The 15,893-nt window shown below is 35.5% G+C and overlaps 2 non-coding genes across 2 annotated transcripts; both read right to left on the reverse strand.

The window, feature by feature from the left end:
- Nucleotides 1-7,865: 7,865 nt before the first annotated feature.
- On the reverse strand, nucleotides 7,866-7,939 carry TRNAW-CCA (transfer RNA tryptophan (anticodon CCA)). Its single transcript has one exon. It is a non-coding gene; the product is annotated as a tRNA-Trp (tRNA).
- Nucleotides 7,940-8,078: 139 nt separating this feature from the next.
- TRNAP-UGG (transfer RNA proline (anticodon UGG)) lies at nucleotides 8,079-8,152 on the reverse strand. Its single transcript has one exon. It is a non-coding gene; the product is annotated as a tRNA-Pro (tRNA).
- Nucleotides 8,153-15,893: the final 7,741 nt, after the last annotated feature.

Raw genomic sequence — 15,893 nt, forward strand, 5'->3', positions numbered from 1 at the left:
TAAGGTGGTAGCTGTGAATAGCCATCGACTACCTGGAAAAGGTAGAAGAATAGGACCTATTCTGGGCCATACAATGCATTACAGACGTATGATCATTACCCTTCAACCGGGTTATTCTATTCCACTTCTAGATAGAGAAAAAAACTAAAGGAGAATGAATGAAAAAAGACATAGTTTGGAAGTTAGACCTTTTTATAGGACTCTCTTTCAATTTCAAAAAAGAGGACGTTTGAAACTTTTAACAGGCGTAATCGTGAGTCAACAAGTGACTCGAACTGTGTGTAAAAAAAGAAGCATTTTTTTTTTTTCAAAATGCTAGAACTAGATAAGGAAGTTTTCTATAACCTTGAGAAAAAGGATAAAAAGGTAGTTTTTTTTTAGTTTATGACTCCGATCAAGAGCGAGAAATCCTTGATTTGGGATTGGACATAGAACCTGGACCCATCGTAGAGACGTTTAGTTCAAAAGAAAGGATCGTATCCTGATGGTAAGAATTATACTTTCGTGGAAATACAGCGCTATAGACTTCAATGCGGTAGAGTAGACGTTTTGTTTCTAATTTTTCTGGACCAAACCTCCGCTCCGACCCAACGATACAATGAATTTTTTCTGTTCATATTCATAAATAAAAAAGATTCGGAATCGCAATGCTACTATATGCGTCCAGAGGAGTATTTGGAATAATATTCTTCTATAATCCATTATTGCGGGGGGTCTTACTAACAGGGCTTCGCTGCACGGGACAGGTCTTCGTCGAAAAGCTAACTCCACCCGGCATTTTCATACCCTTTCTTTGGGTGGTATATCGCCTTTTAAAGTCTAAGAGGTAGTAGGGGATCTATAGTAGGTAAGATAATTTGCCCTTTGATTTTGATTGAATATACTATTTTTCCGCCTTTACCACGCATTATTGTATGCGCTTCTAGAGAAGTATGTATGCAGGAAGTAAATTCTAACCGCTTTCTTTTGAATCCAATTTCAAATTAGATTAGAAAGATAGAAAGGCCATGAGGATGGGAAAATCAAAATAAAATCTTTTTAATTAGTTCTCCTTTTTTGGAATTTTCTTATTATCCTTTCATTTTTTTTACAGAATATTTTTCAAACTAAAAATAAAAAATACAATACAATAGTCAATATTCCTTATAATAGATATACTTAATTATATCATAAGAATCTTAAGATATTTTTCGACTAGATAGAAATAGTAAATTTGAATTGAGACACCTATTCCATGACGGATTTAAACTTACCTTCTATTTTCGTGCCTTTAGTAGGCTTAGTATTTCCGGCAATTGCAATGACTTCTTTATTTCTTTATGTGCAAAAAAATAAGATTGTCTAGTATTTTTTAGTGTAAGTAATATAATATGGTAGGGTATGTGGCTTTTTCTACACACACTTTCTACACACAAATGAAAAACGGTTATGGATGCGGATATAGGCTACGAGCATAAATGCATGAATATGCAGAGCCAGGTATAGCGAGTTTTATTTTATTTATTTTAATTGAATCAACGAATATTTTTTGAATAGAAAGTCAATGTATCTAACCTATTATTTCACAGGAGTACTAGTTGCTGAAGGCGATTTCAGAATCAAAAAAAGTAAAGTCAAAATTATTTAGCTTATTCTCTCAATTTCAATCGACCGCTGCTGGATTTAGTATATCTAATATGAATTGGCGATCAGAACACATATGGGTAGAACTTCTAAAAGGTTCTCGAAAAAGGGGTAATTTTTTCTGGGCCTGTATTCTTTTTCTAGGTTCACTAGGATTCTTATCGGTTGGGATTTCCAGTTATCTTGGTAAGAATATTATATCTATACTTCCATCTCAAGAAATTCTTTTTTTTTCCGCAGGGGGTCGTGATGTCTTTCTACGGAATCGCAGGCCTATTCATTAGCTCCTACTTGTGGTGTACTATTTTGTGGAATGTAGGTAGTGGTTATGACCGATTCGATAGAAAAGAGGGAATAGTGTGCATTTTTCGTTGGGGATTCCCTGGAATAAAACGTCGCGTCTTCCTTCGATTCCTTATGCGGGATATCCAATCAATTAGAATTCAGGTTAAAGAGGGTCTTTATCCTCGTCGTATTCTTTATATGGAAATCCGGGGCCAGGGGATCATTCCCTTGACTCGTACTGATGATAAATTTTTTACTCCACGAGAAATTGAACAAAAAGCTGCCGAATTGGCCTATTTCTTGCGCGTACCAATTGAAGTATTTTGAGGTATCTTTTTTGAACTGAGTTGAATGAAGAAAAGAAGAATTGGAAGAAGAAAAGTTTTCTCAACACAGGGAGGAAGTCCCTTCTAAATTGGATTTGTTATTGTAAGGGGATTTTTAAGTATTTATCTAAAGGAAGGAACAAACGAGGATAAGAGAAATTTGCTTTTAATTTTTTTTTATCCAAGTTAGATATATCGCATACTATTCTTCCTTTTTCATCCGAAAGGGCTTTTTTTTTATTCTATTTCACTATTTCATTCCATCTAGATCTAAGAAAGAACCCAATGCACTGAAATTCCACTAATAACTAATATACAAAAAAGAAGAATAGATACAGGGTATCAAACCTATAGAGTTTTTGCTTCAAAGAAATAGAAATATCATGAAATAGAAATATCATCATATAGAGTCAGGGAATGGAATAGAGTCAGCGAATGAAGCATATTCATTAACAACTCCATTTACAGATCAAAAATGAAAAAAAAGAAAGCATTGCCTTCTTTACTATATCTTGTATTTATCGTACTTTTGCCTTGGGGGGTCTCTTCCTCATTTAACAAATGTCTGGAACTTTGGATTAAGAATTGGTGGAATACCAGGCAATCCGAAACTCTCTTAACTGATATTCAAGAGAAAAGGATTCTAGAAAGATTCATAGAATTAGAAGAACTTTCTCTCTTGGACGAGATGATAAAAGGGAAACTAAAGACACATGTACAAAAACCTCCTACAGGAATACACAAGGAAATAATACAATGGGTCAAAATAAATAATGAGGATCATCTCCATACCATTTTGCATTTCTCGACAAATATAATCTGTTTGGCTATTCTAAGTGGTTCTTTTTTTCTGGGTAAAGAGGAACTTGTCATTTTGAATTCTTGGGTTCAGGAATTCTTCTATAATTTAAATGACTCAATAAAAGCTTTTTTTATTCTTTTAGTTACTGATTTTTTTGTTGGATTTCACTCCACCCGTGGTTGGGAACTAGTAATTCGTTGGGTCTACAACGATTTTGGATGGGCTCCTAACGAGCTTATTTTCACTATTTTTGTTTGTAGTTTTCCAGTAATTCTAGATACATGTTTGAAATTTTGGGTCTTTTTTTGTTTAAATCGTCTATCTCCTTCGCTTGTAGTCATTTATCATTCAATTAGTGAAGCATAAATTCATTTGATCTCCCGATATTAATATTAATCAAATTAGCAAGCATCTTTTTTTAGAAAGAAAGCCCTTTTCCATTTTAGCAAAATTCTTTCTATTTATACCTACTTTAAGGTATTCATCATTGCAGTACAACTGTTGCAGTAGAATGACAACAGATTCGTGTATAGGGAACTAGATTAGCTTAGCTACCTATCTAATTTATTGTAGAAATTCTGGGATCTGCGATTGGACATGGAAAATAGAAATACTTTTTCTTGGGTAAAGGAACAGATAACTCGATCGATTTCTGTATCGATCATGATATACGTAATAACTCGGACATCTATTTCAAATGCATATCCCATTTTTGCGCAGCAGGGTTATGAAAACCCACGAGAAGCAACTGGACGAATTGTATGTGCCAATTGCCATTTAGCTAGCAAGCCCGTCGATATTGAAGTTCCCCAAGCTGTGCTTCCCGATACTGTATTTGAAGCAGTTCTTCGAATTCCTTATGATATGCAATTGAAACAAGTTCTTGCTAATGGAAAAAAGGGAGGGTTGAATGTAGGTGCTGTTCTTATTTTGCCCGAGGGATTCGAATTAGCGCCGCCCGATCGTATTTCCCCTGAGTTAAAAGAAAAGATAGGAAATCTTGCTTTTCAGAGTTATCGTCCCGATAAAAAAAACATTCTTGTGATAGGCCCTGTTCCCGGTAAGAAATATAGTGAAATTGTCTTTCCCATTCTTTCCCCTGATCCTGCTACGAAGAAAGATGCTCATTTCTTAAAATATCCCATATATGTAGGGGGAAACCGAGGAAGAGGACAGATCTATCCTGATGGTAGCAAGAGTAACAATACAGTCTATAATGCTACGTCAACAGGTATAGTAAGAAAAATACTACGTAAAGAAAAGGGGGGGTATGAAATATCCATAGTTGATGCATCAGATGGACGCCAAGTGATTGATATTATACCTCCCGGACCAGAACTTCTTGTTTCAGAGGGGGAATCCATCAAGCTTGATCAACCATTAACAAGCAATCCTAATGTGGGAGGTTTTGGTCAGGGGGACGCAGAAATCGTGCTTCAGGATCCATTACGTGTCCAAGGCCTTTTGTTCTTCTTCGCATCCGTTATTTTGGCACAAGTTTTTTTGGTTCTCAAAAAGAAACAGTTTGAAAAGGTTCAATTGTACGAAATGAATTTCTAGGTCCCGGGATTTCTTACCATCAAGTTGGTAAAAAGCCTCGATTTATTGGCAATTGCTAGAATTATCTATGATCTATTTTGGAAATCCTTTTTTTGTTTAGACTGCTTTTTGTTTATGAGATGTCTGGAATTCCTTATTTATATCCCATGCAAAAGAAGAGAATCCAAGGCAAAGGCGAGAACAATCAAATTAAAATTTCTTCTTTTTCGGAGGGATTGCAGGTCTTCTTAATCGTCTATTCGGCACAAGAAAAAGCCTTTTTCTTGTGCCGATTCTTCTTGTATCAAAATAAGAATCCTTTTTCTTCCTAATTCGTCAAAGATTACTATTTCTTCTTTATTCGGGTCTGTCTCTTGGACCTCTTTTTCTTTTGCTTAGGTTTAGCCGAGGTAGTGGACAAACAGAGGGGAAGAAAATATGGCGGGGGAAAAATTTCTTGTGATTGTGAGCAAATTGCTTGGCTTGTTTAATTAAGTTCAACTTCAAATTTACAGAAATTTTGCAAAAAAAAAGTAAACTCTTCCATTGAAGGTTTTTTTATTTTTAGGCTAGTTGAATAGTTTTGATTAAGGTTTTATTAGTTTATTACTCGAAACTAAATCAAGGATTTTCAGGATACTTCCTTCGTGGAATAAGATATTGGATCCTCGAGTGATCTCTTTTTCTTGTTGCTTCATAAGAGTGAATCGAATAGATTCAATTCGCGTTATAAGAGTAAAATAAAAATTCCGCGGGTCCTTTCCGCTCTAATCAGATAAAGGGGGGTAAGGACCCGCTAAGCTCCTACTTTTTCATGTTTACAATCTGGTCCCTCCGATTACTATAGAGATGAACCCAATCCAGAATATGAACCATAAAAGAAAACACCTACTAAACCAATCACAGCAATACCAGCTACAGTACCTATCAGCCAAAGAGGAATTCTTCCAGTAGTATCGGCCATTTCCCCTACTTTCCTCCACATTTTATCAATTGGTCATGCTAGAGACAAAAACAGTCATGGGTAGTTATAAGGATGGTATCCTTCCAAATGGGATAAGAGAATTCTTATTAGTCTCTTTCTTTCTCTCAATTGAAGAAGTAATTGGAAAATAAAACAGCAAGTACAAAAATGAGTAATAAACCCCAGTATAGACTGGTACGATTCAATTCAACATTTTGTTCATTCGGGTTTGATTGTGTCATAGTTCTATAGTTGGAATTTGTTTTATCGTTGGATGAACTGCATTGCTGATATTGATCCCAAGAAAAAAACAGTAGGTACAGCTAGTCCGTGAATAGCCAGCCATCGCACTGTAAAAATAGGATAGGTTCGATCTATGGTCATTGAGGGCCTCCTAAAAGGATCTACTAAATTCATCGAGTTGTTCTAAAGAATCAAAACGGTCGGTTATTAACGGAATTCCTTGTCGGCTTTCCGTGAAATACTCGTTTGGCCTAGGACTTCCAAACACGTCATAAGCTAAACCCGTACTGACAAATAACCAACCCGCAATGAATAGGGAAGGTATAGTAATGCTATGAATAACCCAGTATCGAATACTGGTAATAATATCAGCAAAAGAACGTTCTCCCGTGCTTCCAGACATGCTGAACTCCCAAAATTTTTGTACATTCAAAAAAGGAATTGATTCCGTAAAAGATGGGATCGACCAGTAAATAGAAAATTACTGATATTTCATCCTTGTGAGATTGTCAATTTTGTACCAAAGGTGTATTTTGAGTATACCGAATTAGTATAGCTATCCTTCCTATGGCACAGCAATCTGGTTTTGCCTGGTTCCGAAACATAATTACTTTTTTATTTTTTTTTTGTCTATAGGTAAGCTATATGTTATTCAAGGCATCAATAGAAAACCCCATTTTTGTAGGTTCTACTTACTTTTCATTGGCTTCGGAATAATAGAGTAATTCGGAATAGCAGCCAAAATCTTGGGAAAATCTAAGTTAATGATCAATAGGTTTGGATAAATAATTTAGGAAGGATATTCTCATACTGACACAATACAAGGACAAGTATATGTGAAATCTATCCTTTCATAATTCGTAATTCATCCTTGTATTGTTTGTTGGATTAGGTCTAACTTTCTTGACCAAACTGCGAGCGCGGAACTTTACGAGATGAAATAGGGAAAGACAGAAGATAGAATAGAACTTAAAAGGATAATTGAAGTGACTCGTCTTCGAATCTACTTTGGTTGGAGTTCGAAAAAGGAATAAAAATAAAGTAAATTCAAGGAAGAGCTTTCTTTTTTTTTTTTTTTTAACAGCCCCTTGGCAGGTCGTGGAATGCTTTTGTTCTCCTCTTATTCCATATGGAATACAATCAGTTAAAATAAGAAGGAATAGGGGAATATTCGATCGTTCACTCCAAAAAGAGGGTCCTATTGAAAAAGAAATTATCCAAAATAGAAAGAAGTTTTTTTTTTCAAATTCAATTGTTTATTTATCTCTTATTCAAAAATTTCCCTGAAAATTGAATTTCTTTTTTTCATTCAATGGGGTTAGATGATCTAGTTCTTAATATTATTACTTTACTCAATTGACAAATTCCACAACAAATCTCTTGATTCGGAATTAGGGACTCATGTATCATCTGATGAATCCACTTTCTTTTACACTTCTGTATCTTACTCTATCTTGTTTTTTAGTATTATCTAAAATAACTGATGAATTATGAATTTTCCATAACTTAGGTAAATGCTTTACCAACATATGTAGTGTAGTAAAAAAAAATAAATGGAATTTAACTCTTTCATGCTTACTTTAACTAGTTATTTTGGTTTTCTACTGGCTGCTTTAACTATAACCCCAGCTCTATTTATTGGCTTGAACAAGATACGCCTTATTTGAATTGACTGAATAATTATAATTCAGAAAAGAAAAATCTTTCTTTGGGATTCCTGGCATTCTACGACTCTTTTCCAGACTAATTAGGAATTCTTTTCTTGGTCATTGAGATTCGTGGATAATTTAGAGTACTATTTAGGGATAGATCGTACCTCTTTTTTTATCCCCTCGAACAAATCGAAATGATTGAAGTTTTTCTATTTGGAATCGTCTTAGGCCTAATTCCTATTACTTTAGCGGGATTATTCGTGACTGCGTATTTGCAATACAGGCGTGGGGATCAGTTGGATCTTTGATTGAGTCATTTTTTTTTTTTGATTGACCTCCTCCAGACCAGAGAGGAGGTCAAATTGAAATTGGAGTTACAATTCAATTTTGTTAAGTTATTTTACTCTGCTTCGACATAAAATAGATGGAATCACGCTCTGTAGGATTTGAACCTACGACATCGGGTTTTGGAGACCCGCGTTCTACCGAACTGAACTAAGAGCGCTTTCATTCATTCAAAAAGAAAATCTTTTTCTATTCCTAATGTATCTCACGTACGTATAGTCTCCACAAATTCAAGTTATACCCACTTTACTTTAATTGATCTCGTCGCTACTGCCTATAAAGAAGAAAGAAGTAATAGGTAGGGATGACAGGATTTGAACCTGTGACATTTTGTACCCAAAACAAACGCGCTACCAAGCTGCGCTACATCCCTTTTCCAAATTAAATTGTTGTACAATGCCATTGTACACAATTCCTGTCTTCTTTTCCACATCATAATTTTCTTCTTCTTTCTTTCTCTATCTATATATAGAACCCTCGTGTCATTTCTTCTTTTTGGTCTCATATAATTAAGGAATTATATACATATAAAATCCAATATAATTTCGCCTATAAAAGAAGGATTACTTTTCCTTGGTAATATATAGGAAGAAGGGGTCATCTTTTTCTTTTTTAGGGATAGGAAAATTTCGTCGATATGGTTCATTTTATATATAGCATAACAATCTTGGGCAAGAGTTTATGATCATATATGTATTCCAACAAGGAAGGAGGATTTTCAATGCGGGATATAAAAACATATCTCTCTGTAGCACCCGTGCTAAGTACTCTATGGTTTGGTGCTTTAGCAGGTTTATTGATAGAAATTAATCGTTTATTCCCAGATGCTTTGTCATTCCCTTTTTTTTAATTCTAGTTATTGCTATGGGAGGGATAGATTTCTTCGTGATATGACAAAATTTGATCCTTTTCAATCTTTTTTTAGTATCGGAAGGAAAAAGAAAGAAAAGATGGATTGGGTTGAACCTCAGAGTCATTAAAAATTTGGTAAACCCCATTTTTGAAAATAGAAATTCAATTTAAAGGGGTACCCAAGCTAAATAAGGCCTCAGAAATCAGAGCATAGAAAAGGCGGGGCTGGCTAATTAAATGAAAGGATTTCGAACCAAAATCTTTGCTAATTCGACAAGGATTGTATTCTTTAATTATTTCTCTATTTTTTATTACTTAATTAAAGAATAAAAAAAAATTATTCTAATGAATTTTATTCTTCTTCTTCGGATTCAAAATAGAAGAATAAAAGAATAAGTAGAAGAATTAAGTTAAGTCAATCCAAAAAGAAAAGGAGGTTCATGGCCAAGGGAAAAGATGTTAGAATCAGAGTTATTTTGGAATGCATCAGTTGTGTTCGAAAAGGTGCCAATGAGGAATCGACGGGGATTTCTAGATATAGTACTCAAAAGAATCGCCACAATACACCCGGACAATTAGAATTCAAAAAATTTTGTCGTTATTGTCGCAAGCATACGACTCATCACGAAATAAAGAAATAGGAACATCGTGTGTTTGATCTTTCCAAACAACAGAAAGAGTAAGAACTTCATATTTAATATATAAAGAAAACATAGTATAGAATACAAAATACAAATCAACTCATCTGATTTCCGGTAGATATTATTTCATATGTATAGAGGGTATTCATATACTATAATATGAATCAAATAAGATATGGATCAAAGAAAAACTACTTCTTCTGGATCCTAAATTAATAAAATAAAGAAGTGAATTTTCAAATTTTCAAATTTTAAATAAGGAATAAATCATGTATACATCTAAACAACCTTTTCTTAAATCTAAGCAACCCTTTAGTAAATCCAAGCAAACTTTTAATAAATCCAAGCAACCCTTTCGTAAATCCAAGCAAACTTTTCGTAAATTCAAGCAACCTTTTCGTAAATCTAAACAACCTTTTCGTAGGCGTCCCCGGATTGGCCCGGGAGATCGAATTGATTATAGAAACATGAGTTTAATTAATAGATTTATTAGTGAACAAGGAAAAATATTATCGAGACGAATAAATAGATTAACCTTGAAACAACAACGATTAATTACTCTTGCTATAAAACAGGCTCGTATTTTATCTTTCTTACCGTTTCGTAACTATGAGAACGAAAAGCAATTTCAAGCCCAGTCAATTTCAATAATTACAGGTTCTAGACCCAGAAAAAATAGACATATTCCTCAATTAACGCAAAAGTACAATTCCAATCGAAACTTAAGAAACAACAACCAAAATTTAAGAAACAACAACCGGAACTTAAGTTCCGATTGTTGATGTTTTATTCGAATTCGAAAGGGCCAGACCTATATATATTATAAAGAAAGTAATCCAGCTCGTTGATTCCTACCACTTAATCTTAATTTATTGTATCTTCCCGGAGTTCCCTCTCCGGGAATTCATCTTTTATTATTCCAGTATATTACTTTATTTATACCTTTAATTGATGATCTTTATTTTATTGGAAATCGTGTAAAGATTATTTGGATTTGATACAGCTACTTGTGCAAGCATTTTACGATTAAGAATCAATTTCTTCTTGTACAGGTTGTGTATTAATTTACTATAACTATCGAATACTTTATATACCCGCGTTGCTGCGTTTATCCGAGTGATCCACAAACGACGAAAATCCCTCTTTTGCCTACCTCTATCTCGATGAGAGGAAACAAAAGCTCTTTTTACCTGTTGGGTAATCATTCGATTAAGTCTTAAATGAGCCCCTCTAAAGTTTGAGGCAAATGAACGCATTTTTGTTCGTCGTCTCCGGGCTATATATCCTCGCGGAACTCTGGTCATTGAATCAAATTAACCTTAATGAATAACTAATGATTTCTCTTCTTTTAGCCACCCTTTTTCTCATTAATAACAAAACTAATTATTCCGATATATAAAATATTAATTCCAATGGCTTTTGCTATAGTAACCTTCCCAACCACGATTTTTTATTCCACTCCGTTCAGTTATTTCTATACGAAATAACAAATTCATTCTAATAATACTAAAAAAAATAGTGGGTTCCATCGTTTCTATGGTTCCCTTTTAAACGGTGAGGCCCTCTCTATACACCGGAGCCCTTTCTTTCATCAAAAGGTATTGCGAACTTGTATAGTCCACATTCTTTGGCTCTACCTATCCATTATAGAGTAAATAGCTCTTTTCACAATAAGAGTTATCCATACAGTGACGGTATTTAATTATGAAAGTTGGCTAAGTAGCTGACCCTGTTAGTCCGTTCTTTTAAGATAAAGGAGCATAAGCCTTTTTCTTTTTATTACTATTTCCTCCGCTTAATGGATAACCATTTGCTACCAATGGGAGAATTGCTTCTTATTTCCAATTTAGATAATTGGATTTGCACCAAAGGAAACCATAAATTCCATATACCATAGAAATCTAGGATAGAGAAGCTATATCCTATTCATTGGTACTAATCATGGATACTTCAATTTTTTTTATATTTGTTTGAAGTCATGATCTGAACGAGTCGCACATACACCCTAGCACATGTTCCTCGACGCTGAGGGCATCCTTTAAGCGCGGCCGTTTTTCGAGCATTTCGTATTGGCTGTCTTGCGTTTCTAATAAGTTGTTTAACCGTCGGCATGTTGTATGTATATAGAAAAAAATGGATTGGTTTAGATCCATCTTAACCTGATGATTGCTCATCATGAAGTCTTTCTATTTTCTATTAAATCGAGGAAAACACGAATTTAGCTGTGAAATAACTTTACAAGAAATCCGGACACTACCAATCCTTAAACATTTCTGGAAACCACACTGGATCAGTATCGCAGTGCTTGTCAATCATTTCATCCCCTACAATATCGACAAGTCCATAAGCTTTGGCTTCGTCTGCTGACATAAAAACATCCCTTTCCATGTCTTCGGATACAACCCAAAAAGGCTTGCCTGTTCTTACTGCATAAACCCTTGTGATCATTTCGCGAACTTTGTGTAACTCTTCTACTTCTAGTAAAAATTCTGGTGTCCTTGCCCGATAATAAGCACTAGCAGGTTGGTGAAGCATAATCCTCGCGTGAGGGAATGCTATACGCTTGGTGGGTTCTCCTCCAAGCAGAATGAAGGACGCCATGGAGGCGGCTATTCCGAGGCATATTGTATATATATCTGGTGTCACCGTTTGCATCGTATCAAAAATAGCCATTCCTGAGATTAGCCACCCGCCTGGGGAGTTTATAAACAAAAAAATATCACTAATTCCATCTTCTATACTCAGATATACCATGAGACCTGTAATATGATTCGTGATCTCGCAACGAATCTCTTGACCTAAAAAAAGTGTCCTTTCTCGATACATAACATTGTATAAGTCAACCCAAGTCGCTTCTTCATCTCCAGGAATCCGGTAAGGTACTTTTGGAACACCAATGGGCATATTAGATTAATATTATTAAATTTAAGTAAGAAAACCACACTTTAATATGGAAACGTAAGAATGGAACAGAAAGAAAGAATCCGCAGTTTATTGTCTTAATTTTTATTCTTATTCTATATGAATATTATAGATTCTATTAATACGTAGATTGAAAGGTTATACATATAAGGAATGTAAGACAGATTGAATAAAGAAAAGGGAATGGGTGATTTGAATGCTAAACAAAGAGGGGTAGCGATCTATTCTTCGTTTTTTCCAAATTGGCCAAGTTACCCATTGCATATTGGCACTTATCGAGTATAGAATAGATCTGCTTCTCTTTCTTCTTATGAACAGAATTGGCTTCTTATTTTTAATGGAATGAAATAAATATTCGCGCTTTCTGACACAGAATCCCCTAGAAGGGTTAGGTACATAGGATATGGATAGTCTTTTTCAATGCGATAAAATAAAGCGACATCGTGTCTATTTTTCTTTGCTAAAGGGGTATTTCCATGGGTTTGCCTTGGTATCGTGTTCATACTGTCGTATTGAATGATCCGGGTCGATTGCTTGCGGTGCATATAATGCACACAGCTCTAGTTTCTGGTTGGGCTGGCTCAATGGCTTTATACGAATTAGCAGTTTTTGATCCCTCTGATCCTGTTCTGGATCCAATGTGGAGACAAGGTATGTTCGTAATTCCCTTCATGACTCGTTTAGGAATAACGGATTCGTGGGGTGGTTGGAGTATTTCAGGAGGAACTGTAACAAATCCGGGTATTTGGAGTTATGAAGGTGTGGCAGGTACGCATATTGTGTTTTCTGGCTTGTGTTTCTTGGCAGCGATCTGGCATTGGGTATATTGGGACCTAGAAATATTCTCTGATGAGCGGACGGGAAAACCCTCTTTGGATTTGCCCAAGATCTTTGGAATTCATTTATTTCTTGCAGGGGTGGCTTGCTTTGGCTTTGGGGCATTTCATGTAACGGGTTTGTATGGTCCTGGGATATGGGTATCCGATCCTTATGGACTAACTGGAAAAGTACAAGCTGTAAATCCAGCGTGGGGTGCAGAAGGTTTTGATCCTTTTGTTCCGGGGGGAATAGCTTCTCATCATATTGCTGCGGGTACATTGGGTATATTAGCGGGCTTATTCCATCTTAGTGTCCGTCCGCCTCAACGTCTATATAAAGGATTACGTATGGGCAATATTGAAACTGTACTTTCCAGTAGTATCGCTGCTGTTTTTTTTGCAGCTTTCGTAGTTGCTGGAACTATGTGGTATGGGTCAGCAACGACCCCAATCGAATTATTTGGGCCTACTCGTTATCAGTGGGATCAGGGATACTTTCAGCAAGAAATATATCGAAGAGTTAGCAATGGTTTAGCCGAAAATCTTAGTTTATCAGAAGCTTGGTCTAAAATTCCCGAAAAATTAGCCTTTTATGATTATATTGGTAATAATCCGGCAAAAGGGGGATTATTCAGAGCAGGCTCAATGGACAATGGGGATGGAATAGCTGTTGGATGGTTAGGACATCCCGTCTTTAGAGATAAAGAAGGACGTGAGCTTTTTGTACGCCGTATGCCTACTTTTTTTGAAACATTTCCGGTTGTTTTGGTAGATGAGGAGGGAATTGTTAGAGCAGACGTTCCTTTTAGAAGAGCAGAATCCAAATATAGTGTTGAACAAGTAGGTGTAACGGTGGAGTTCTATGGTGGCGAACTTAATGGAGTAAGTTATTCTGATCCTGCTACTGTAAAAAAATATGCGAGGCGTTCTCAATTAGGGGAAATTTTTGAATTAGACCGGGCTACTTTGAAATCTGATGGTGTTTTTCGCAGCAGTCCAAGGGGTTGGTTCACTTTTGGTCATGCTACCTTTGCTTTGCTCTTCTTTTTCGGACACATTTGGCATGGCGCTAGAACATTGTTCCGAGATGTTTTTGCTGGTATTGATCCAGATTTGGATGCTCAAGTGGAATTTGGAACATTCCAAAAAGTGGGAGATCCAACTACAAGGAAACAGGCAGTTTGATACACATTGTTATAGTATCTTTCACCTCTCTTTTTTGATTTGACATGGGAAACATCTCCCATCCTTTCTTTGACTCTTTTTCTTTCTTTATATGGGAAATTATCCCAAATGACAAATGAATAGGTGTGGAAGTTATAATTGTAAATAAACCAGGATCGAATCTATGGAAGCATTGGTTTATACGTTCCTTTTAGTTTCGACTTTAGGGATAATTTTTTTCGCTATCTTCTTCCGAGAACCACCTAAGGTTCCACCAACTCCAACTAAAAGAATAAAATAATTTCATTTAAGTAAGAAGTCCCCCTATCTGGGAGACTTCTTACTTAAATTAGTCTCCGTGTTCTTCGAATGGATCTCTTAATTGTTGAGAGGGTTGCCCAAACGCGGTATATAAGGCATACCCAGTAAAGCTTACAAGTAAACCAGATATGGAGATGGCGACTAAAGTTGCTGTTTCCATTTTTATAGAATTTCAAGATTACAATGGATCTACGAAAAGATCGTGTATTTACAACTACAACGGAATAGTATACAAAGTCAACACCAATGATTAAATAGAATTTATGGCTACACAAACCGTTGAAGATAGTTCTAAACCTAGGCCAAAACGAACTGGTGCAGGTAGTTTACTGAAACCCTTGAATTCGGAATATGGGAAAGTCGCCCCGGGTTGGGGGACTACTCCTTTTATGGGGATCGCAATGGCTTTATTCGCTATATTCCTATCTATCATTTTAGAAATTTATAATTCTTCCGTTTTACTGGACGGAATTTTAACCAATTAGGTTTCTACTAACTAAAACTAGGAAGTCAGAGTTTTTCCATCCAAAAAAGCCTTTCTAGTTTAAGATCTACATTTCTAGATATTATGGTAGTTCGACCGCGGAATTTTTTTGTTTCGGTATCTCTGGAATATGAGTGTGTGACTTGTTAGAATTGATCCTATTGATAATACATAGAAAGGGCCTGTTATCTCTATCAAGATGATTCTAATTCGTCAGATATTATTTATTCTAGTATCTGGAACACGAAATAGATAGAGTGGATCAAAAAAAAATGGAACTATGATTCATACTCACTATTAAGACCTCGCAACCAGACTGAAAAATTCAAGTAGTTCTTAAATAAAAATAAAAAAGAAATTTTCTTCCTTCCAATTTTGTTTGCCCAAAAGACAACTTTTTTTCTCTCGATTTTGTCGAGTCATTACACTGATTCAATAAATGATTATCAAGCGGTTCTTATTCGAAGAACCCTTGCCTTTTGTTTAGCTTGAGACTAAATCATCGTGGCTCTAGTATGAATCTAAGGTTTTAATTGAACTGATTCATAGGATCTCAACAAGATAATTTCTATATTACGCATAAAAAAACAAATCCTTTATAGGGAAGAGAAAAGTCAAGAAGCCTCTAATGACCAACATAAGGGAAAGGAAGAAAGAAAGACGCGCCAACTTGAGATTTTTTGGCATTATCATCACAAAGAAGATATTCCGGATTTTTCTTATTTGATATCTTCAAGGCAAATCGACCCAATTCAGTGGCTGATGAAGTTTTGAACCTTTTTTCTAATATTCGTTGAAAATTTTTGTGTTTCTGCTTGAGCCGTACGAGATGAAATTTTCATATACGGCTCTTAGAGGGGGACTCGGGTTAGTTACCTATCTCAATAAAGTATATGATTGGTTTGAGGAACG

This window comes from Triticum urartu, unplaced genomic scaffold (assembly GCF_056163025.1).
Source record: "Triticum urartu cultivar PI428250 unplaced genomic scaffold, HENAU_Tu73 scaffold2, whole genome shotgun sequence".
Lineage (NCBI taxonomy): Eukaryota > Viridiplantae > Streptophyta > Magnoliopsida > Poales > Poaceae > Triticum > Triticum urartu.